Source organism: Globicephala melas, chromosome X (genome assembly GCF_963455315.2).
Source record: "Globicephala melas chromosome X, mGloMel1.2, whole genome shotgun sequence".
NCBI lineage: Eukaryota > Metazoa > Chordata > Mammalia > Artiodactyla > Delphinidae > Globicephala > Globicephala melas.
Genome location: NC_083335.1, coordinates 124277255 through 124302973, shown reverse-complemented (window position 1 = coordinate 124302973; position 25719 = coordinate 124277255). Strand labels below are relative to the sequence as shown.

The following is a 25719-nucleotide window of genomic DNA, read 5'->3' as shown; positions in this document are numbered from 1 at the left end:
CAGTGGCTAGGACTCCGCGCTCCCAATGCAGGGGGCCCGGGTTCCATCCCTGGTCTGGGAACCAGATCCCACACGCCACAGCGGAAGATCCCGCAAGTGCGACTGAGATCCAGCGCAGCCAATAAATACATACATACATGCATACATACATGCATACATGCATACATACATACATGCATACATACATACATAAGTGAGTAAGTCCGGGGGATTCAACGTAACACATGACTGTAGTTAACAATACTGGAGAGTATATCTGAACGTTGCTAAGAGAATAAATCTTAAAAGTTCTCATCACGGGACTTCCCTGGTGGCGCAGTGGTTAAGAATCCGCCTGCCAATGCAGGGGACACGGGTTTGAGCCCTGGTCCGGGAAGATCCCACATGTATCCCATGGACGGAGCAACTAAGCCCGTATGCCACAACTACTGAGGCCGTGTGCCACAACTACTGAAGCCCACGCACCTAGAGCCCATGCTCCGCAACAAGAGAAGCCACCGCAATGAGAAGCCCACGCACCGCAACAAAGAGTAGCCCCCGCTCGTCGCAACTAGAGAAAGCCCGCGTGCAGCAACGAAGACCCAACGTGGCCAAAAATAAATAAATAAAGATTAAAAAAAAAGTTCTCATCACAAGAAAAAGAAATGAGTAACTATGTGTGATGATGGATGTTAACTAAACCTATTGTGGTGATCACATCACAATGTTTACATATATCAAATAATTATGTTACACACCTTCGGCTAATACGTTATATGTCAATTATATCTCAATTTTTAAAAAATGAAATGAAAATAAAAAAGGACAGTTGAAGGATGGAACTGTCTCTGTGGGTCCTGACCCCCCGCCCCTGCATCCCACAAGCCAGGAGATGTCTTTTCTCAACAGGGAATCAGGAAGAACAAAAGCCTTGCTCTCACAACTACTGTACTAAAGACACAATCAAGGAGAACCATTTCATTTAAACAGCACTCAACCGAGGGGGAAAGGGAGAGAACGAAAGAGAGAAATAGAAAGTTCTGCACAACAGAGTTACTTCCGTAACTTGCTGGTCGCCCCGAGAGGTGATACTTGGCTGATCTGATGACAGCCAATTCTAGGTGACACAGCATCCTCTAGAGCAAGTGCTTCCGCAGCCAGCTTTTTAGCAGAAAATCTCTATCTGCTTGCTGTGCACGACGATGCGGGTGGGAATAGACAGGCTTTCACTCCCTCACTCACAGCACTGTCCTCTGCTTGTCCCGCCAGCAAGTCAGATCCTCTGATTTTTTTTTCATACCCTCAACATTTCAATCACCAAAATAAAACAACACTTGTGTGAGAGGAGGAAGGAGGCTGTCAGCCTCTCAGTGACACGGCTCCCTCCTCTAATGAGGTCAAAACTTTCTTTTGGCCACAAAGCAACCGAGTGTCAACACGCTAAGGCATCAGCCCCCAAAGACTGGAAACAGAATTTACAGCAAGAGACAAAAGGCTGGTCCATGGAAACACGATAAACGACCCTTAGCCATGCAGCACAACGTGCACTGCAAAGGACACCATGAGCAACTGACCCATAATTACCGTGTGCTTGCTATGGTGCAGGGCCGAAAGGAAACCTAAGGCGTGATCTCTGCTGTCAAGTACTTGCAGTCTTGCTGGTGAGGAAAGAGAAAATACATGCGTAAGAGAAACAGTGGGCAAAAGGCCACCTGGAAAAAAAGAGTATTAAGCTCATAATGGAAATCTCCTAATAAAAAACAGATTTTCCAACACCAAATAAATGGTCCATTTATTAGGCTGTGCAAAAAAAAAAATTAATAAAATTTAAAGAATTAATACAGTACCAAGCCGATGAGAATAAGTCACAGAAATCACAGAGACCTAGCCAAGACCCTTGGGCTGTAACCTGCTTCCACACAGCCATCTGGGAGAGATTGAACAACTCCTTTTTCCGCGGGAGGGCTTTATGTCTTTATATGGAAAGGACTGCCAATTGCCCTTCCCAGTGGAGACAGTCCTGCAAGATGTGGTGCTCAAACTTCAAAGTGCACGACAGTCACCTGGAAACTGCATCTGTGCAGGGCTCTTCAGCCTGGGCACATGTGGACCCAGGCCAGGTAATTCCTTGTGGGGGACCGTCCTGTGCACTGTTCCATGCTGAGCAGCGTCCCTGGCCTCTACCCACTAGATTCCAGGAGCACCCTCTCCCCTAGTTACAACAGAATGTCTCCAGATGTTGCCAGATGTCCCTGGGGGGACACGATTGCCCCCCCACCACCTGCCCAGCTGAGAACCCCTGTTCTAAGATGGAACCAAGGAAGCTACCTATTTCACAGGCACCTGCTGCTTCCAACATCCACCTACGGGGCTATTTTCCTGGATATAACTGGGTGCATCAGTCTCGTCCACTGGGGTCATCTTCCTTCCCACACACCAACAGGGCAGAAGGTATCACAATCCCGCTTCTTCCCTCTTGCCTCTTAACACACGTGCCTTTTGCCCCCTTTGCTGTGTGACTCTGCATGAACTCCCGACTGGAACAGCCCTCCGCAGCCCATGGATGTGGGATCTGGCCACGACACTTGCTCCGGTCAACGAGCATTAGTGGGAAGGACAGGCAGAGGTTTTAAACGTGACTGCGTGATGTAGCTTGGCTTCTTCTTATACCAGATAGGAGGGGCAGAAGTACATGCCCCAAGAGGCTACTAGCCTCAGAAGGAGGAGATTAGGAGCTCAGTCCTAAACCCAGCCCAGAGCCTGACCAGGCCTCCCTGATCCCACCCAGCTGAGCCCAGAAGAGCCACACCTCACCACCCACTGACCAGTAAGCAAGAAATAAGTGCTTGGTGCTCTTTTCAGCAGCACATATATTAAAACTGGAAAGATACAGGGATTAACATGGCCCCTGTACAAGGGTAACAAAAATTCATGAAGCATTCCGTATTTTTGATGGAAACTAAACTTTAGGTGGTGAGCACGCTCCAGCATACAGAGATGTCAAAATACGGTACTGTACACAGAAAACTTACATGTTATAAACCGTTACCTCAATTTTAAAAAATTCTGTAAAGAAATAAGTGCTTGTTTCTGTAAGCCTTTGTATGCGGGGGTGCTGTTTGTTACACATCATCAGCAAAGCAGAAAGCTGACTGATACACTCCCCAAATATTTCTGAACCAAAATGCTGATTAACAAGTGGATATTATTATGAATTTTCTGTCCCTACCCCCACCTGTCTTCCTCCACTCTTGTATGGAGCCACAAACCCACCAATTCAGTCCCCATAAAGGCACACATGGTATCTTTGAAGTCCTGGGGGCCAGGTCCCACTCTTCTCACATCGTGGTGGTCTTTCCCACAGTTGACTCAGACTGTGAGACACTAACTCCAGGGAATAGTTCTGTCAGAGTTCCCGAGAGACCCTCAAATTGACAGTGGCAGGGCCACCCACCAACTATGGAGTTCTTGGGAAGGAGAGGCTCTAGACATACAAATGTGTTCGATCAGCACCAAAAATCCCAGGTCCTTCCAAGACAGAAAACAACCGGGTGTGCTCAGAGGTAAATCAAGACTCAGCCAGTGGCTCCACCTCAGTGAAAGGCAGGCACACCGACCAAACAGCTCCACGACTTCTGAATCATTCAAGAGACAAACAGCAAATATTAAATAAATATACAAACCTTGCAGGGCTCAGAGGAACAAATTAAGAGACAGAAACAAAGGAAATAAGTCTCCTTGGAGACTGTCAATGGAGCCAGAGAATAATGGCCCCCAGACAGTCCCATGCCCTAATCCCTGGGCCCTGTGACAGTGTTACCGTGCATGGCCAAAAGGACTCTGCAGATGCGATGAAGTTAAGGATGCTGAGCAGGGGAGATTATCTTGGATGGGGGGGGAGGGCAATGTAATCACGTGAGCCCTAAAAAGTGGGCAATCTCTCCAGGCTGTGGTCAGAGAGACACGTGACCAAAGAGGAATGATCAGAGATGCTGCACTGCTGGGTTTGAAGATGGAAGAAGGGGCCATGAGCCAGGGAATGCAGGCGGCCTCTAGAAGCAGGAAGAGGCAAGGACTGGCTTCTCCCGAAAGCCTCTGGAAAAGAAGGCGGCCCCACTGACACAGGGAGACCCATCTCAGACTTGCAACCTCTGCAACTATAAGATAACAGAGCGGAGTCGTTCAAGGCAGGAAGTTTGGGGTCATCTGTCCCAAGAGTGACAGGAAACTAACACAGTCAATTATAAGATGAACGGAGAAAACACACATGACCTTCAGCCTTACCAATAAGCTCTCTGTTCAAGGCACAGACACCCCAGAAAGTCGTGCCTATGGAGAGCTGGGGAAAAATCAGCCTCCATATTCTCCCACCTGACCCCGGAACGGTAATTTATGGCTCTACAGAGGCAGAAGGCTTATACATTCAGAAAAGTAAACAACTCTACGACTCTGTCTCAGTCTAAGCCGGCGTTGTGGCTTCAGGGAGGCCCCAGAACGCAGCCAAAGTCTAGCTGGTTGGAACCCCGAGACCCCAGAGCAACTTCACACTACCCCCTTGGGGACTACAGGCTTCCTACGTCTCACACCAAGAAAGGACCCTCTAAAATCCCATCCAGGGACTTCTCTGGTGGCTCAGTGGTTAAGAATCCGCCTGCCAATGCAGGTTCGAGCCCCGGCCCGGGAAGATCCCACATGCCGCGGGGCAGCTAAACCTGTGCGCCACAACTACTGAGCCTGCGCTCTAGGGCCCACGAGCCACAACTACTGAGCCCACGCGCCACCACTACTGAAGCCCACATGCCCTGGAGGCCGCGTGCCGCCAACTACTGAGCCTGTGTGCTGCAACTACTGAAGCCCGTGGGCCTAGAGCCCGTGCTCCACAACAAGAGAAGCCACCGCAATGAGAAGCCTGCGCACCCGCAATGAGAAGCCCGTGCACCGCAACGACGAGTAGCCCCCGCTCGCCGCAACTAGAGAAAGCCTGCACACAGCAAAGAAGACCCAGTGCAGCCAAAAATAAATTTAGAAAATAAAATGCCGTCCAAAAGGCAGCACAAAAGAGGGGTCAGCAGACACAGCTTTAACTGACCACAACTGTTTTCTAGGTTGAAATTTAGGGGAAGAGATGGAACTAAAGAGAAGGAGAAGGCAGATACAGTGTACGCCCAATTGGAAGCTGAACTGGAAATGGTCTTATAAAACATGGCTCCTTCTGTGAACCGTTTTCCATTTCAACGTCATCTGAAAGGAGCAGCCCGTGCCCCGGGTTTACCCAGCCCGTAACATTCTTCCACCTGATTCCCCACCCCAGGCCCCAAGCCCTCCTTGATTACCCAGAGATTCCACAAAACGTTCACCAAGAAACTGGAATAACACACACTACAACATGGACACGCCTCAAAGACCTAACGCTAAGGGAAGAAAGCTAGACAGCAAAGGGTACATATTGTGTGATTCCATTTATAGAAGATGTCCGGAATAGGCAAATCCACAGGGACAAAAAGCAGATCATTGGTTGCCAGGGGCTGGGTGGAGAGGGGATTTGGGAAGTGATGGCTTAATGGGTAAGGGGTTTCTTTCAGGGTGATAAAAATGCTACAGAATTAGACAGTGGCGATGACTGCACAACTCTGTAAAAATACCAGGAAAGTACTGAGTTATACACACTTTGAATGAGTGAGTTGCATGGTATGTAAGTTATATCTCAATAAAGCTGTCATATTAAAAAATAGGAGAAGAAGAGAGAGGAAGAGGAAACAACCACTAAGATATCAGCCAATGATTACAAGTCACTGCAAACTTTAAAAAATTTAACCATCCCAAGGAGGTTAGTTTACTTAACAAGCCTGCAATCCTGCGCACCAGCCCACTCCACAGTAAAGATTCTGGAACGCCTGAGCAGAGGTCGGTAGCAAACTGTGACCAGAGGTGGTTTATGGAACGGGCTGAGGAGCAAAGTGGGACGCCTGGGGCTCACGATGAAATGCAGGAAGACGATTCTGCAAAAGTAACCGTTCTCAGTAATTTAAAGCAACCCTCTATAATGAAAGTATTCTCTCTCTCCAAAACAAAAAAACAATGGTAACAAATACACTGGCTACGGCAGCAAACGTCTACTGATAACTTCCGGCTGCTCCAGGTCAGCAGATTCAGATTAGACTCCCGAAAAGCAAACTGAAAGTAAAATACGTTGACTGGCTTGGGCTGGCTGTTTCAGACGGGAGGGGATGGGATGGACAAAGGATAGGTATTGCTCCCCTGTGAGAGGAAAGGCGGGTGAGCAGCCTTAAGATTGCAGTGGACCCAGCAGCATGGGGAGCCCCTGGCGCAGGGCCTGGGTCCAATCCCGCCCCACCTGGGCCTGGACCATTTCCTCAGAAGGTGACCCCGGCAACCGCAGACAGGGCGCAAGTCAGATTCCACAAGAGTCGGCAGGGTATCACGGCCGGCGTTTGGCGTTCATCAGCACGCCGACCCACGCATCCCGAGTTATTCCTGGTATTAGCCCCTTGACATAATAAGGAAGCCAAGAGGAAAGACGGACACATCCAAGCGTACAGAAATGGGAAGCTTGGTGGTTAAGACCATGAGCAACGTTATAAGGAACAGTCTAGGAGAGAAACATTTGGAACAACTAACAGTCACAGTCTACAAAGACTTCCTCTAAGGCACGTGTGGGCCTCAGACCAGGAGCATCAGTGTCAGCTGGGAACTTGCTGGAAATGCAGAGTCTCGGGCCCCGCCCAGATTTACTGACTCAGAAATTCTGGGGATGGGGCCTGGCAACCTGTGTTTTCACAAGCCCTCCACAGGGCACTGGTACACAATGAAGTTTGAGAACCAGTGGTAAGGTCACAAAAATATTTACAGCAGCACTATTCATAATAACCCCCAAAATGGAAACAACCCAGGTGTCCAACAACGCGTGAATGGATCCACGGTGGTGCGTCCATACCTGATGGAATCCTACCCAGTCATAAGAGGGGATGAATTAGTGACACAGGCCACAACATGGATAAAGCCGAAAATCACCAGGCCGAGTGAAAGAAGCCAGGCAAAATAATGAGCACACAGTGTGCAATTTCACTGATACAGAATTCTAGGATATGCAAACCAACCCATCTAGTAATAGAAAGCCATCAATGGTTGCCCGGAGGTGGGGGGAAGCAGAGGGAGATTACAGAAAGGCACAGGGAAATGTGGAAGCCACGAAAATACGTGTTATCTTGATATGCACGTGTCCGAGAAGCCAGCACCACACTCAAGACAGCAAACATAGGAGAAAACTGATGAACGTGCACACCTTATATACGCCTGGTTTACTGTACTTTAATTATACCTTAACAAAGGGGTAAAAAAAAGCAAGCAAGCAGATGGTGCAAAACTAGTGTAATATGATCCCATATAGATAAAAACGGAAGACTACACAGTTGTACATGGACAGCTGAACATGCCAGAAACAGAATCTACCACATCACACTGTGGACTGCTAATATCGGTTATTCTGCCGGAGGAGCTGGGAGTTACAACCCCACAGTGCGGGGATTCAGGGAAATCAGCATATTCTTAGGTATCACCTTAGAAACAGGACCGAGCTTAGAACAGGAAAAAGAAACAAAACCCAGAATCTGTTCAGAGGAAAAGCCTTGCATTTTGGAAGCCCCCAAAGCAAGGCCGGCTGCAGGGGTGCAGGCAGGGAGAGGGCCCCCCCCTCGGGTAGCAACAAGTGCCGCAGGGGTGCGGGGCAGCTCCTGCTGGGAGATGCAGGGCAGAGAAGGGGATGCACGCAGGTAAGCGGGCTGGGGCCCAGGCAGGGGGCCCTGAACTTCTCAGGGGGCTCAAAGGTTGACCAGATAAAGAGAACAAGGGGTGGAGGCCTGGCTATTGTGACACCCTGCACACTGCACGCTCCGCACTCCGCACAGCAAATGAAAACCCTATAGAAACCAAAACCCTGGAGGGAGGGCCGTAAGCAGATGCACTGAAAGGCTGGGCTCACGGCAGCCACTCCCTTCCAGCACAGTCATCAACATGGAGAGTCTTCACTCAGGATCATCCGCCCTCCTTTCTCAGTTCTTGGGGAAGAGATAAGGATGAAGTGCGATTTCCAGATCAAACCCCAGACGTCTCGCGTAATTTCGCTGTTTATTTGTAAATGAATACTTCTAAAGGAATTTCTTTTCCCTCTGAAGTTAGCTCCCAAAACCTTGCTTGTCCTTTGCTGTAGAAAAAGATCTGTATTTCCCTGGAATGTATGAGGACGGATAGATTTCCCAACTTCTCTAAGTCTGATGCGGGTTTTAGTCCTTCAACTTTACCAAGTCTTCAACCACGAGATTCAAGCTTCTAAGGCGGGATGCTTGACCTCGGCACTAATGACCTCTTGAGTTGAGTAATTCTTTGTGGGCCTTGGGGCCTCATCCCCTGCATTACAGGATGCTGGGCAGCACCCCTGACCTCTATCCACTAGATGCCACTGACACCCCTTCCCCATTGGTAACAACCAGAAAGGCCCCCAGACATTGTCCAGCGTCCCTTGGGAGCAAAACTGTCCTTGGTGGAGGACCACTGAGCTAAGGTATATCCCGACCAAGACGGAACTTCCGTCAAAGTCAAACATCCAACGCCATGAAAGAAACAGGACGGGATTTCAAGGAGGAGGCAGCAGGGGCATGGAGGGTTGACTGCCCTATGGCTGTGTCCTGGGTTCTCCAGGGACTGAGTCCATCACTGTAAACGCAGTTCCTTGTCCAGACTCCGCACCTGTCCAATGCAGCCCTTTATGCACGATTCTTCACGATTAGTATGACCCTAAATATAAGACGAACTCCTCTAGCTTCAGTTTGCTGACTACAAGTAAACGTTTCTCTCTCTCTTTTTGGGGGGACGTGCCGCAAGGGCATACGGGATCTTAGTTCACCAACCAGGGACCAAACCTGTGCCCCCTGCAATGGAAGCGCAAAGTCTTAACTACTGAACTGCCAGGGAAGTCCCTAAATGTAAAAGTTTTTTTCTTTCTTTTTTTTTAACATCTTTATTGGGGTATAACTGCTTTACAACGGTGTGTTAGTTTCTGCTGTATAACAAACTGAATCAGTTATACATATATATATGTTCCCATATCTCTTCTCTCTTGCGTCTCCCTCCCTCCCACCCTCCCTATCCCACCCCTCTAGGTGGTCACAAAGCACCGAGCTGATCTCCCTGTGCTATGCGGCTGCTTCCCACTAGCTATCTACCTTACGATTGGTAGTGTATATATGTCCATGCCTCTCTCTCGCTTTGTCACAGCTCACCCTTCCCCCTCCCCATATCCTCAAGTCCGTTCTCTAGTAGGTCTGTGTCTTTATTCCTGCCATATGACCCAGCAATCCCACTACTGGGCATATACTCTGAGAAAACCATAATTCAAAAAGAGTCATGTACCAAATGTTTATTGCAGCTCTATTTACAATAGCCAGGAGATGGAAACAACCTAAGTGTCCATCAACAGATGAATGGATAAAGAAAATGTGGCACATATATACAATGGAATATTACTCAGCCATAAAAAGAAACGAAATTGAGCTATTTGTAATGAGGTGGATGGATCTAGAGTCTGTCATACAGAGTGAAGTAAGTCAGAAAGAGAAAGACAACTACCGTAGGCTAACACATATATATATGGAATTTAAGAAAAAAAAAAGTCACGAAGAAGCCGGGGTGAGACGGGAATAATGACCTTTTTGTCTTTCCACAGAGCTACTTACTTCCCGCATGGCTCCGCCTTGAGAGCCTGCAACCAACCCATCTCTATCCTGATCTTACAGGGAGGACACCAAGGCTCCCCGTGCGGCCCTGCACTCTCCCTAGGTACCCCTCTCCTGGAGAGGGGGCGGGGAAGGTTCACTAAATCACCTCCCACCATCGGGTTCCGAGCAAAGGGAAATCTACAGAGACAGAAAGGAGATTAGTGGCTGCCTGGGGCTGGCAGGGGGCGCAGGAACGGATGACATGACATTCCTGAAGACGTGAGCGATCTTACTGTGGAATGAAAATGCTTGAAACCTGGATGATGACCGATGACTGCACCACTCGGTAAAATGACTAAAAATCACTGAAACTGTACACTTGAAGTGGGTGCTTTTTTTGGTATGTAATTTACACCTCAGTAACAGGGTTCCTGAAAATCAACTAGACCTTAAATGGGATTTGGAGATCTGCGTGAAATTTATCACCACAGGTGGCCATCTACAGCCATCCCAAGGCAAAGCAAACATCTATGGCAAACCCAAATAAAACAAAAGTATCACATAGCTTGCAAAAGGAATGACAGCCAACCTGAATCTACAGTGTGTCCAACTCAACACTAGGAACTACAGAACAGCCAAACTGCCCAATGGCAGCAGTGCGGACACAGAGAAATTCCGCTCTGATGAACATCCGGGCCACCAGAAACCCATACAGAAAAATACATTCCTTGTCCAAAGATATAACATTCAATGGAAAAGCAAACACAACAGGTAATTCAAGAAGGTTGAACATACTCTTCGATAGCAAACTATGAACCAAACCCAAACTTCCCTTAAAGCAAAAGCCACGCAGAAAAATGGGACCCCAGGGCTTCCCTGGTGGCGCAGCGGTTGAGAATCTGCCTGCCAATGCAGGGGACACGGGTTTGAGCCCTGGTGTGGGAAGATCCCACATGCCGCGGAGCAACTAGGCCCGTGTGCCACAACTACTGAGCCTGTGCGTCTGGAGCTTGTGCTCCGCAACAAGAGAGGTCGGGACAGTGAGAGGCCCGCGCACCGTGATGAAAAGTGGCCCCCGCTCTCCGCAACCAGAGAAAGCCCTCACACGGAAACGCAGACCCAACACAGCCAAAAATAAATATAAATAAATAAAAATTAAAAAAAAAATGGGACCCCAGCTTACCCCTCTATTGTGCCAGGAGCTGAGAAAATTAAAATTCACAAAGGACAGCTTATTCTGTGCACCATTTCATGTTTCAATATGAATTGGGAAATAGTGAAAACATACAGTCTCTAGTTTTATTCAGTTAACTTTTCTGGAAACACAGGATGATCAAAAATTACATAATGGAATTAAAAACTATTAACTATTGGGTGGACAGAAGCTGTACTGACTGAGAGAAAAAGGAAATATTTCCATGAGCTAATCGTATCCTATATTTAGTTTGAGTATACTAATGTAATTAACCAGGGGTGTACAATTCCGCTAACTTCAAATTTCCAGTGGTAAAGCCTCACATACAATTATCTGAACCACAACTGATTTATATTTTTGTGGGAAAATGAAGATAGCTGATTCTAATAACCCGAGCTTCCCAAGAAGAGTAACTGCCTCCCTGACGGAAATGATGTGAGTGGTAATTCACACCACCACAAACTCATCTGTTTTCAGATCTTCCCTCAAAGGTTAGCATACCTGGAGATTTCACGTCCCGTTGACGCAAACACTTGGTGCTACTGTTCCCCTACATTCCTGCTCTGTACACCTGGGCCTCTAACTCCCAGAGGGTATACACAGGTCTCTGCACTTCGTGAGTACCTGAGGTACACATTTAGGAAATAAAATCAAATTTTGTGCCCACTTCTGCGAACAGTCTCAGGATGCGGCTAGTCTCTGATACATCTCTGAATATTATTTAGGGTAATTTGGCTGGCAAATAATCAAATGAATAATTATTAGAAAATTATCAACAACAAAGACAGAAAAAGATTCCTGTCCAGACCTGAAGCGACTGACCAGTGTCTAGCTGACCTGCTGGCAAGAAGTCAGGACATGGACAAGGCTCAAGGAAACCGGCTAAAAGCAAAATACTTTGTGTAATTTCTCCCTCCTCTTAGATGGGCAGGCACGGGGCAGATAAAGGACATTCCCAAAGACTTTCATTAAAACTAAATTTGTTACGGGAGCTTAAATGTCCTGATCTCTGGAGAGCAGAGACAAAGGTGCATAATGTAGATGTCAAAAATTCTACTTCCTGGGAATTCCCTGGCTGTCCAGTGGTTGGAACTCCGTGCGTTCACTGCCGAGGGCCTGGAGGGCCTGGGTTCAATCCCTGGTGGGGGAACTAAGATCCCGCAGGCCACGTGGTGCAGACAAAAAAAAAAAAAAAAAAAACTACTTCCTGCTTCTCCTCTCTTCACAGTAGGTGCGTTCTGAATATTACTGTAAAGAGAAGCAATTTTTTTTTTTAAGTAGGAGATAAATATATCCGTTTACCAAAGGACAAATGAATGTCCACGTGGATCCTGACGACTGTGAAATGACGTGTGGCCCTGGTGCCCCGACGGTACAGAGAACAAGACCAACGTCAGCTTCCCTTTACATACAGAGCTATGCTGCAAACTCATTATCCACAAAGGGAAAAACAGGCACAAACACCGAAAATCCCACACAAAACCGAAGCTAACGTACCAATCATTTCAAATTAAACAAACAAAAAGGCTGGTGCGGAAACCTGGACTACTTGCGGTCGACACTTGGTGTCATGAAAACCAAAGCTTCAGCCGTTCTCAGCAAACGACCTCAGCCAAAGACCTGCAGTTTGGAGGTGAGTCCTATGTCTCACCTCCACAGGCCACAATGTGGTCCGGGGTGTGAATGTAACTCTTGTATTTATTTACTCTCTGTAACACCAGTAATACAGCATCAACCAAAATGACAGTTTTCTCTTTTAAAAAGCCTCTAATGTGAAATGCAAAAAATAAAAGATTTAATAACCACCACGATGGATGAAATATGTTTCTGGAAGAAAACAACAACAAATAAACAGCCAGACTGAAGGCACCGAGAGACTTTTATCACAACCCAGTTCCAGCGCTATCTCCCATCTTTTAAAGTTTGAATCACCTATTTGACAAAAAGCCTGGTTCCTGGGAGCCCTGAGGGCATCCGTCAATGAAAGCAGCTGATTTATAAACAGAATTAAGTGATTATGAAAACACTGCAGCGTCATGAAATGCTTAAAAAGCACAGCATTGTTCCAAAGTTTCCTCGTGCACCTGCAACTGAGATATTGTCATCTGGTTCTGAAACACAAATATTTTTTCAGCTTTAAAAACACGCACAATCCTGTAGATCCAAAACGTGCACAGCACCCTGTCAGCGTATGTTCTTTCTTCCCCAAGTCACATCATTAACAGCTGTGCCTCTGGAGGTATGTCCAATCTCTAAGCTGTCAGATCTCAGTCACAACACGTGTGTGTGTGTGTGTATACACACACACACACACACACACACACACACACACACACACCGTGGCAGGTGAAGCCAGACGGAAAAAGGGGAACACATCTGTGTCCCACTTTATTCAGGGACTTCAATATCAGCCCCTCTCACCTCTGGGGACCCCATCAGTGATCTCTAGATGCTTTTACACTGCATATCCCTCTCAGTGAAAACCTTTTAAGCATTAACTCCAACTCACGTAACGTATTAACTAGAGATAACACTCAACGATCATTATATGCATTTCTCATAGACCACAAATAGACATTTTGTAACTATTACATAAAAATAAATAAACAGAGAACTTAAGTTTCTTCCTGCACTCCAGTAAATCTCATTGTCACTGCCAGAGATATGATATCCAGTCCACTTGGGAGCCCACTTTGTGAATTAAAACCTGAGACAAGGCATTTCTGTCACCCTCTGCCCCAACTAAACATGGAGACTACTGGTTTCAAGGAAATGTCCTAGGAGGCCCATGAAATTTACCAGAGTCCCATGAAATCTATCAGGCGAGTCTAATTTCCACAGGCCTCTCCCCTTGTTCTCATCTGGTCTACAACAATTTCTGTGATGCCCTGGACACATGAGATCATTACTTCTTATTTTCATCAACTTCTGAGCTGAGTGCCCCTCCAATGCTGTTTCTCCTGGCAAGGCTTTTTGAAGAATTACGCTACAGATCTCTAGAAATTGTTGAAACTGGCACAGAATCATCGTGCATCTTAGAAATACAAACCTAATGTGGTATTTTTTCATAATCAAATTAGGAGCTAAACCAAAGCGTGTCTCCCAAGACTGACCTGGGACTGTCAGAGACTGGCAACCGTTGTTTTTACATTGATAACTGTGAATACTTGAGTCTTTACCAACACAGAGTTGGCATTCAAGTTTCAAGGGATTAAAATGCCTGATAAGATTCTGCTGTAAAAAGAACCTAAGGCAAGGACCCAAGTTTATTCTGTCTCCTAAATAAATCAAATGGTAGAGACATCAATTCTCTACTCAGTTGCTTTTCTAAATACAACCCAAAACTCGGCAACCACCTGGAACTTTATAGGTGCTGAGAATTATGTTTGCATACCGGTGCTACAGATGTCTGCATCATGTGAACGGGGTAACATCCCTCCAGCTCCACTTTCTCATTTCTCATCTTCAAACGGATGTCAAGATAACAAGAGTACTCGAAGGGTAGAGCTGATCTGGCTAAGGCTAAAAATCACCCCAACGCACTAGAAACAAAAAGCACTGCTCAGTTACACGGAATTTTCTCCAGTTCCCAATCGTGACTTACGTAGTCTTACCATATTAAAGTATCTGTTATTACTGATTTAAGAAATAAAATGGCATCACATACAGTAAGCTTCTTTTGCCCGAATTTCCATCTATCGGAAAGTTTAAACAAGCAGAAGTGTTTGCAAACTGGATACCGGATGTTCACACAGACTCTAAAGCCCAATGACAACCGGCAAGTCTGTAATAGTTATGAGTTAAGCTCTCCAAGAAGCGGACAGTGTCCCTCTAGCCTTGCTTCAACATGGATGAGGTTGGGTGTCCAGGTTGCAGTAGACATGAAGAAAGCCTTCAGTATCTTGGAGAGAGAGAAGGTGATCACGCCGGCGGGGGGGGGGGGGGGGGGGGGGGCGCCGGGAGAGTGCTCACCTCCTCCTGCCTCTGTATTCTCCCTGGGGGTTGGCGGAAAGTATTCCAGAAAGGAAAGTGCTCAGGGCTGGCTATCTGGGGTCATTTTCTGGGTTCCAGGCTCAAGAGAAGTAAGCAAAGAAAACTCTCATGTTTTCTTTTCAGGATTCCAGCTCCATCCACCACGATAGGAAAAAATGACAGGAATTCAAGGCAGAGACACTCTCTTCTAAACACCATGAATTTTGCCGTGAGCATTGTTTGTGCTTATTTTACGGGGTCTCCTGAGACTGGGAAACTACAACGCTCGTAAGAGTTATTCAGAGGCACCCCACAGCCCAAAGTGTCTTCTGAACTGCTCGGGCTTTTTTTTACAGTAACTTAGCGATGTTAAGCTGAATATTGTTTACTTCAATCATGGGTAAAACGATAGTTAAAGCATGGAACATAGTTTACCCAAACTGCTAGTTAATATAAAACCACCATAATCCTTAACCTACAAAAGTGTTTTAAAAAAAAAAGAGCCCACGCAACATTTAACGTATGCCTTTTCCACATTACAATCCGCACACACGGGGTAGGAGAGGCCTCAAGATCAGCTCATCAAGCCTTTCACTTGCAAGTGAGGACACACACAGGTTCAACAACTTCACACAAGCAGGCGGGCAACCCAAGGCAGGACACAACTGACCCAGACGCCAGGTGAAGGATCCTCTAGAAAACACGATATTCCTTATTCGATCACAAATAGTGAAATTACGACCCAAGGTAAAATTCCGGTTCACCACCACACAGAAACATAGATGTAGGAATTCATTTCTACAACAAACTAATGCAAACACAACTGGATATTTTTAGCGCACTTTACGGTCACGTTATCAACCCACTGGGAAAACCACGCCTCTTAATGTGTGTCCTGTTTTTGAAACTAAAGACATGAGTCTAACCTACTGATACATTTTACATAGTACTGCTCCAAAAACTCTCTGAAAGTGCATCCAAAAATGTCCCATGTCAACTGATCTGGCAGCAAGGATCAACTGGCGTAGGAAATGCGCAAATCCTACAGGCGGCTCCAACACGACACCTGATACTTTTTCACTATGATTTCTTACAAGTATTAAGAAACTCTAAGTTTTGGCTTTTCCTTGCTTTTGATAAAATCCACAGTGCAAAATCATTCTGAGGAAAACACACGGGCCCAAGTGTGCTACAGTGTAAAGTTCATGAGTCAAGGAAGGCGCCGGAAGAGTGGAGAGATTCACTATTAGGCATTTCATCCTGAGTTAAAATGCGATTACCAAGACCAGGAGAGCGGAGCTGATGGGCAGGCGCCCCAGGTTAGGGGCTGAGGGAGTGGGGAGTGTGGAGGCAAAGCGCCGCGGACACCTCTGGGGTAACGGAATTTAGTTGTTTGGTATCCTGATGATGGTGGTGGTTACAGAAATTTAAGCATGCTGAAATTCATAATTTATCATATAGTAAATTTAGGAAATATATAGAGGATATACATGTGTCTGTATATAGCATGTGTGTGTGTTTGTGTGCGTATGCCAGCCCTGAAATTTAACTTAAGGGTGGGGGTGGGGAGGGGAGATAAGAAAAGCAAGCAAGCCATTGATGGAGACCACCGTAACTAAAAAAGATGTATTATTATTTTTGTCATCATTGGATATTTCCACACCAATTCCCAGCTTCAGAGTAGAGGAAAACCTAAGGACACTGAGCTCCAAGCATGATAAGAATCCTCCTTCTGCTAATACAAGCCTGAGAAACAGATTTTATTTTCTTTCTCTCTCAAGAAGAAACCTAAGGCTAGAGAAGGTAACGGATGTGCCCAGAGGCAGTGAGTGCATGGTGAACTGGCTGCAAACCAGGTTTCCCTGCGACCACGTCCCCGACCCCATGACCACAGGAGCCCACAGGGCCCCCAACCAGGCTGGGCCTGGCGCTCCTCTGGGGGGGTAACAGGACACGGGGCCACGGGCTGGCTCCGGAGGACCAGACTCCAGGTGCCAGCCGTGCCCAGCCCTGGAAGAGGGCCCCACTGCAGGTCCGCACCCAGCTGTCCCCCCGGCCCTTCCCGAATCAACTATTCACAGGAGAGGACGGGGCCTGAAACAGAAGCCACGGTCCTGCAAGCAGCAAACACCTCCCACCCTGACCTGTCCCCGCCCACCTCCCACCCTGACCTGTCCCCGCCCTCCCAAACGGAGGTTACCCCGAGGCCAGGTTAACCGACATTTCGCTGGGCACAGAGAGGGTCCGAAAACAGGAGCCAGGAACCGGTGCTCCCCTGATAAATACCCAAGTCCCAAGAAGCCGACCAAAAGTGAGACCTGGTCAATCTGCAATGACATCAGCAAAACCAACAGGAAGGCGCCATGCAGGAGCGCTGGCATCGGGGGCTCTAATCCAGTTGAGACAGAGCTCAGGGGACTCGCCCCCCTCCCCCCGTCCCCAACACCTCCTGGCCTTGCGCCGCTCCCGTTTCTTTCTTCTCAAAGGCCATCCGCTTCCCGCCGCCTCCTTTCCCTTCTCATTTACTTCCTAATGTATCCCAAAATGGCCTACGGGAGCCGTGAGAACCACAGCGCCGGATACCTATCTTGACGTCCACCTGCCCGTGGACCTTGCTCGAAACAGGACTGCACAGCTGACAGCAGAACTCAGGGCTGGTGTCTCCACCCTAGCATCACGGGCATCCAGCGCCGGGTCGTTCTCTGGGGTGGGTCTGTCCCGTGCCCTGTGGGATGTTACGCAGCATCCACGGACCCCCCGCCCCCCCCCCGGGATGCCAGGAACATCACCGTCCCCCTCCCCCAACGTGTAACAACCACACGTCTCCAGACATTGCCAAAAGCTGCTTGACGGTAGGGGACCAAACTGCCCTGAGAACCATGGGCTGACTACAAACTTCCAGAGTTCAAGGCTGAACAGACGGCCTCCGTGAACCATCTCCTCTACCTTCGTCTCTAAGTCACCCTTTCTCTCGAGCCTGCGAGTCGCCCTCCAGCTCGACCTCTTCCCTCCAAGGACCAAGAACAAACCAAAGCCATGGAAACGGAACCCAGCTTCCTCTATCAGAAGAAAATACTCTGTCCTCTGTTTTCAAGTTTAAATTTGCTCCGATTTAACTTTTCAATGGCTTCCAGTTCACATCTGCAATCTTCAATCAGGCAGCGGATTCCCAATAAATATCTGATGCCGGCGATAACTGCACGGGAGGGCTTTGCAGGAGGCGGCCGCCTCCATGGCCAAGTTCCCGGGGAGCACACTCCTTAATGACGGCATTTTCCCCCTGAGGTCTGAAACTCATTTTCTCAGAGCAGGCTCTCTTTTCCGTCTATAAACATGTTGCCTGTCTGTCCCTTCCCACACCCAGCATTCATTTTGGTTGCTGGGTCTCTTTCTGCTAATGTGGCCAGGGCCATCCGGTTGGTCGAGCCCCATGGAAAGGATGGACAGGACGCAAGGGCCAAGGAGGGCCAGACCCGAGGGAAAAACTCACATCCAGTCTCCACTCAAGAGGCCAGTTACTTCCTTCACGCTAAACATAGTTATGGAAAAAAAAAAAGTTTATCTTTCCAACTTAAAAAAAAAAATGTTTACAAAATGACTTTAGTCTTGCTTCCCGATTGAAACTATTTTTTAAATGTCTTGGGCGGTGAAAGATTAACAACTTATTGGAAGTCACGTACTCTTCTTTTTTACGGGAGAAAAAGGAGGCAAATGCAAGGTATCGGGGACACCACACCTGGGACGGTCTCGCCTCACAGGGCAGAGCGATCGTGCTTGTCCTCTGGCCCGGGTCAGGCCTGGCAATAACCACGTGTGCAGAGCCCAAGACGCAGACACCTGGCGGAAAGCTCAGAGGGGGCAGCCTCAGGGTTGGGGTGTGGGGTCCTCCCTCCCAACAGGTAACTGAGGAAGGGTCTGAACTCCTGACACTCGGGACCTACGTGAGATGGCTCTTGGGGGCCTGGCTTCCCTCTGCAGGAACCCATTGCCCGCCTCTGGAAGAGAATCATGGATATCCCAGGTGCCTCAAAGGCTTGACAGGTCACAGCAGTCCTGAGACAAGGCAAGAGTGAGGACAAATGGCAGAGGGCGATCTGGGAAGTCACCTCTCACAGATGCAAAACTGGGTTTTCCCCCCCAACCACAAATAAAATTTCTAATAGGCTGCTATAAAAAAATACAAAAGACTATGCAAAGAACACACCAGCTAAGTAATAAAAATAACATCCTGACTCAGGGACCCGTCTACAGGAAGCGGCCAGCGCTCAGCCACTTTTTAAAAATACTTTGACTACTGTTAAGCCTCACTTTGTTGGAAGGATTCCTGATCAGCCTTTTAATAACAGAAGATTTTGCCCTCAAGAAATTAAACCTTAAAACTTAAGGCCTAAACTTGGGGGGAGGAGTCGGTAGCCCATGGTGAGCAAGGCTTTAAACGTATCAGGTAAGGCCTCTAATCACCTACGTGGGGCTTCACTGACGGTGACACCTTGGGCTCCCCACCATCCCGAGAGATGTGCGCCGCGACACACACAAAGGCGGGCCACGTGGGGACTGGCTATGCCATTTTTCAGATGGGGAAACTGAGGCAGAGAGCCACTAAATGCCATGTCCAAGGTTAAATACTCAGTGAGAGACTCTAGCTTGGAGTTCTGGTTTTCTAAATCAAAAGTGATCCAAACCACCTCAATCTCAAAAACCACAGCTGTCAAATCTCACTGAAATCACTTTCCTAGGTCACCTGCTAGCTGAAATGCACCTGCCTTTCTTTTTAAAGTCTACCAGTAAATTACTTTAAACTTTTACAGCCTCTCCCCTCCTCCCACAAAAAGTAGACTAACTCTCTTTACTGCCTTCTTTATTAATCCTTACTTGCAGTAACTATAGAGAATCTCCCTCCCATAGAACGTTCTGCAAGTTCTGCGCTGTCCCAATATGGCGGCCACTAGCCACACACATCTATTGAGTATGTGAATTATGGGTAAAGCACTGAAACAACAGAGTTGTTTATTTTAGTAACAACAGAATGGTTACTGAATTTTAGTTAATTTGAATCTAAATATGCACATGTTGGCTAGTGGCTGCCACACTGGATAATTAAGCTATAGACAAAAACAATCTTTCCACTGTGGTGGACATTTCATGATTTCTGTTGAGATTCATCTAGGTGTATAAACAGATTTCAATGTAGGTTCTTCTGTGTGGGGGAGAGAGAGAGAGGGGGAGGGAGGGAGGGAGGGAGAAATTGTGTGTGTGTGTAATTTAACGAGCTTGTCTCCAAGTGGGAAGATTCACACAATGTATACACAGGAAGGCAAGATAACACCAAACTTAAGAGGTGGGCTTTCGGAATCAAACAATCCTCCCTCCACCACGTATTAGCAAGTCAGTGGACTGTGAAGCAGGAAGGAAATAACTGCTGCACACAGGGTATTAAGTGCGTGTAAAATCCTCACTGCATGGCATTAGAGTAACATTAGGAAAATGATTCCACCTGCACAATACCAACAGCTAAAACTTACAGGCAGCTCTGTAGTTTTCAGAAAACTTACACTTACATTCCCTCTTTCTGTCCTTGCACTACCCAATGAGTACCACGATTTCAGTTCCCGTTTTTATTTTTACACACATAGAAAACGACACTCAGAAAAGTTACAGGACTTGAAGGTCAACGGTAGAGCACAACAACAGGGTGGGCCCTTTCACTAGTTCAGGCCAAACGGGGACAAAGACTGCTTTTCTAGCAAAGCATGGTGTCCTGATGCAGGTGGACTCAGGGGCTCTATTCCCCTTTCTGCTGGCTAGCGCTGAAACCCTCCGAACAGCCCACCCAGGTAGACTCATGACGCCATCACACAGATGAGAAAACTGAGGCTCCCATGGTTGAAGGTGAAGACTCGGGACCAACTAGACGCCACACACTTCATTTAAACACCCAAACCTTCGGGAGGGGTGAGCTTGGGAAGACTTAAGGGTCAAGGTGCGAAATTTAAATGGGGGGTGTTGACAATTCCTGCAGTGACTTAAGCCCCGGGCAGAAACGCAAGAAGAGCCAGCCTGAGAAGATCCAGTGACACACACCCTGCTGTGCACAACACCAAATCAACACCTGAAGTCTCCATTTTCATCCCACAGGTGTGCGTTCCCTTCAGCTCTGGAATATCCTTAAGGGGCGATCTTCATAAGTGGGTCAAGTGATGCACTTCAATTTTTCATCCCTGGACTCATTATCCAGCTGGGGGGTTTTCCACGAAAATCTGCCGGACGTTTGAGATATTAACATCCCTTAACATAAAAGCGTCATCTTCACGTCTCAACTGTTCCATACTCAACATTCGCCCCCCACCCCCATCGCGTCTTTCCTAGGAATGACTAGTTGTAAACTTTTCATAAAATCGTCCTGGGCCATTTCCTACCCCGAGACCACCGTTCAGGACTGAAGAGGGGCGCTCCCCTCCCCCTCCCAGGCTGGAGTCCCGCCCCTCCCCTTTCAGGTTAACCCAGGGACCCAGGCGGCGCTCCTGGAGAGAAAAACATCCAGCAGTCAGGTCAAACCACATGTGACAAAGCAAAGCAGAAACCGTGGCACAAGGGACAGAACCTGGAGCTTGTTTCTTTGGGGGTTCTGCTCTACAACATCAGCGACAGAAAAGAAAAAAAAAACCCACCTCCGACTCTAACTTTGTGGAATTTCCAAAGCGAGGGGCGCGGAAAATGCGAGGCCGTGCTAAGAACGAGCCCTGGCGCGGGCCTCACAGCGCACGGACAGCGCACGTGAAGGGCAGGCCCTAACCCAGCGCCCGCAACTGTCACAGACGCGGCGACCCCCGAAGGCGCGCACCACCCCGTTCCGAAAACCGGCCCCCGTGGGCAAGGTCCCCCTGGTGAGCAGCGCCCGGGACGCGAATCTGGAGGCACCCCTCCCCCAGCCCGGGAGCAACAGGTCTGCAGCCTCCCCAGGCCGCGCTCCGCAGACCTGGCCAGACCAGGGACGCCCCCCGTCCGCCGAAGTCGCCCCCAGCCCGCGCTCCTCGCTCGGGCTGGGGATCTCCCGACTTCGTTGACAGTTTCTGCGCCTCGGAAACTGAGCCGCCCAGGGCCCGCGCCGCCGCGCTTCCAGCCGGCCCGGGACTGGCCGGCCCGCGCCCGGGGATGAATGGGGCTCCCCTCCCCCCACGGGGGATCCCGCGGCGGCGCAGGTCCGTCCAGCCAGCCCCGGGTTGGGCAGACAAAGGGGCACCGGGGGACAAATCGAGCGCTTCCTCAAACTTGCCGGCCGCCTCCCCCTCCCCGAAACAAAGGAGCCCCCCCAGCCTCCGCCCGCCCCCAACGCGCCGGCACTTTGGGGAGCAGCCAAAACGGGGTATTGTGCAGCCTGCAGGGAGCGCGCCGCACCCCAGCCCAAGCCCGGAAGACACTGGGGGACCTGCCCCTCCAGAGCCCCGGAGGCGGGCGGAGCGTGCGGGAGCCCCGGGCCGCCGGTCTGACCCCGGAGAGAGGGAACCGCCGGCCCCCACGCGGGACAAGTTCGCGCCACCCCGCCCCGCCCCACCCCGCGCCCGGCCGGCCACCCGGCCGGCCGAGCCCCGCACACTCACCTCGCCGCGAGCAGCGCAACTTGCGGCGGCGCCGCCGCCCCGAACCTCCCTCCGGTCGGCCGTCTCCGAGCCCGGGCCGTGCCGCGGCCGAGGAGGGCCCGGCGCCCGGAGCAGCCGCGCGCCGCCCCCGGGCCGCCCCCGCCCCGCCGCAGCCGAGTCCCCGAGAGGCGCGGGCGCTGGAAAGTTTCGGATGCCGAATGGCGGCCGAGGGCGCTGCGGCGGCGGCGGCGGCAGCAGCGGCGGGGCGGGGGCGCTGGCGGCACCTCGCTCCCGAGCGCAGAGAGTGCGGGGGGGGGGGGCTGGGGCGGGAGCGGTGGCGGCGGCAGAGGGCGGGACGGCGGGAGGGACCGGCACGGGCAGTGACCTCCGGGGGTAGCGGCCGCCAGCGCGCCGACCCCGGCCGGGAGGACTGCCAGGGAGGCCGCCTCCGCCGCCGGGCCGGCCCCTCCCCCCACGGCCCCCAGCCCGCACCCTCCCCCACCGCCAGGGGACTGGAGCCCGGGTTCCCCTCCCGAGCCCCCCCCACGCCCGGGGGGGAGGGGCGCGTCCCAAGCTGGTCCCTCCCCCACTGAGGGTGAGGACACCAGGCCTGCCCTCCCCCACAGCCACGAGGGGGAGAGTCCGCCCCCAACAGCCCCTCCCCCAGGGCTCCAGGGAAGACTTCGCGTCCCGGCCCGCCCCGCCCCCACGGCGGGGTAACCTGCGACCCTCCCCCGTCCCTCACCCCTGACTCTGCTCTCCCCGCCGCGCCCGGAGTGGCTGAAGGGAATCCGGGTCTCCCTAGTGTATCCGAACCCCGTCCCTCCCTCGTGGCCTCCATGCGGGCGGAAGGAGACGCAGGCCTGTGCCCACCCCGTCCCAGTCCCGGACCCAGCCAGCACGGGACAGGAGCCTGGTCACCAGCACCGCGGTTTCCAGGGGAGGGGGGAACCGGACCACCGCTCTGTTACCCTCCCCCACCTCCAAGAAGCAGCCGCCCAGCTGCCCTAGCAGAACCCTTGCAACCTGCCTGAGGACGCCGCTCCCTCAAAATCGGCGGCCGGGAGGGCACCCCAATGGTCTCCTCCCCTCCCCGGAAAAGTGGGGGCCCAGGGGGAGCCTCGACCTTTGCAAAATGCCTCCAGCGAAGAGCCGGCAGTGCGTGGGGAGAAAGAAACTCGGGCCCAACGGGGTGGAGGCTCCCGGCGGGGGCAGGGGGAAGAAGCCGGGCCCTCGGGCCTTCTCACCCCCGCCCCCGCCCGGAGGCGTCGGGCGTCGGGCCCCGGCCAAGTGCTAAGGTTGCCGCAGCTCGCTCGGCCCAGCCCTGGTGAACCCGAGGCCCCAGCGCTCCTGCCTCCCCTGCTGCTTGGTGACAACTGACCCCCTCTCGAGGCCTGAGTTCACTTAAACAGACATCTGCACCCACCCGCCGGCACCTTGGGTGTCTGCTTTGCCGAACATTTTAGAATAAGTTTGCCCCTCCCTTTGGCGTATAAGGAGCTTCACCCCAAGAGCCCAGTACACACTCAGCGTTTTACACTGGAACCTCACTTGCTCCTTGCTGGGATACGGGGCCATTTGCTGTACTGGTTCTGCGGAGAGGGGGCCCGAGGTGAGTGTTTAAGGGGCTGGTCCTCCATCAAAAAGGCAGACTAAAAATTATGCTGCCAAATATTGCTGTGAAACGTCAGTGATGTAAAACGACGGTTGCTGCACATTATTATTAGAGTACATCAATAAAAGATACACTTACACAGTCTCCATAATTGTGAATCAGCAGAATAGATTTTGCCTTATTTTGTATCAGTTGCCATGCAAGGCCCACCAAAAGGACGTGGTGGGACCTTCCCTTGAGCCTGCCCGTCGTTGCTCCCGGGCTCCTTGGGCTTGTGAGGACTGACGCTGAGGTATTAACAGGCAATCGAAAAACCAGGGGGGCAACAGAAAACCCGAGCGAGCTCCTGATGCAACCCTGCCCCGGTTACACGTGCTTCCCTTCCCCCAGCGCCTGCTGGTGGGAGCGCTGCGTTTTTTCCGCCTGTAGGGTCACATTGTGGTTGATTGATTCTCCTTTCGCCTTGCTCAGTCATTCAGATTTGGAAAGTAAATAACAAGTTGACATCATTACAGCTCTCGGCTTTACTGGGACACGGCCCCCGGCTACCGCACACTCTCGAGTAGCCGCGCAGCCAAACTGGCCCACTGGCTTGCCAGCCGTGCTTGTCGTTAGCCGCTTGGAAATTGCGAACTGAACACGATGAAAAGGTTCCTTGGTATGTTTTGATTACTTGGCAGACGCCAATCATTTAAAGTATGAGAAAGTGGTGGAAATCCTCGCTTCCAAACTAGGACCCGGCGTGACCACTTTTTTTTTTTACAGCTGGTCTTCCGTAGCTAACAATGCAAGGGAGCTTGGAATCCATCTTGCCTGTTTGATCGTGTCCCAATAATCCCAACGGTCTTCTTGCAAGTATGGAGTCGAGCACTTTTATCACAGACTCCTAGGAGCCCCCAGGGACTCTGTAAGACCTCAGACAGGAAAGGCGACCCCCTACATTTATCCTAATAACACCGAGAAATTCCACCTTCTGAATGCTAGATGGGTGGTAGGAACGTGTTAAATTAGACTATCTTATTTAATATGTTTTGCAGATTTTTCGAATGGTGTAAGAAAAAAGGGGGAAAAGCACATTAAAGTAGAGCAGGAAAGGAGCTAGTGCGTTCTGACAAAAGTATAAAGGTTAATTTGGAGGCCATGAGCAGCAAGGATCTACACAGGTATGCACTGCACAATATCTATATTCCAAACAAGTATTTTTGCTTGCTGATGCAGACAGCTGGAATACAAGAATCCGCTCGCAACAAATGCAATCAGTATTCCCCCTAAACAGTAGCCAAATGTTTAGTAAAAAGGCAGCAGGAACCCACACAAATATAGTCCACTAATTTTTGACAAAACAGCAAAGGTATTTCAATGGAGAAAGAATATCCTTTTTAACAAATGGTGCTGGAACAACAGACATCCACAGACAAAACAAACAAAAAAATTAATCTAGCCCAGACCTCAAGGCTTTTCACGGAAGCCAACTTAAAATTGATCATGGGCCTAAATGTAAAAAGCAAAAACATAAAACTCCTAGAAGATAACGTAGGAGAAAGTCTAGACGACCTTGGTTTTAGCAGTGAGTTTTTAGATACAACACCAAAAACATGATCCATGGAAAAAAAAACTGATGAATTGGACTTATTGAAATTAAAAACTTCT

At 49.8% G+C, this 25719-nt stretch overlaps 1 protein-coding gene and 1 non-coding gene across 9 annotated transcripts in view; one reads left to right on the top strand and one right to left on the bottom strand.

Annotated features, from left to right (window-relative positions):
• The window catches only part of TBL1X (transducin beta like 1 X-linked), a 228954-nt gene extending 204452 nt beyond the window's left edge, over positions 1–24502 (bottom strand). The window contains exons 1-2 of one of the 8 annotated variants that reach the window (XM_060291953.2): positions 24208–24502; positions 1564–1637 (exon numbers count right to left, since the gene is read on the bottom strand). The gene's annotated coding sequence lies outside the window, so the exon portion shown is untranslated. Of the gene's footprint in view, positions 1–1563; positions 1638–22475; positions 22636–23199; positions 23219–23484; positions 23542–23580; positions 23732–24207 lie in introns of those variants that run through there. The other 7 variants (XM_060291952.2, XM_060291954.2, XM_060291951.2 and 4 more) reach the window with 7 other exon arrangements.
• LOC115842430 (U6 spliceosomal RNA) lies at positions 2829–2930 on the top strand. The gene has a single exon (XR_004035281.1). It is a non-coding gene; the product is annotated as a U6 spliceosomal RNA (small nuclear RNA).
• Positions 24503–25719: the final 1217 nt, after the last annotated feature.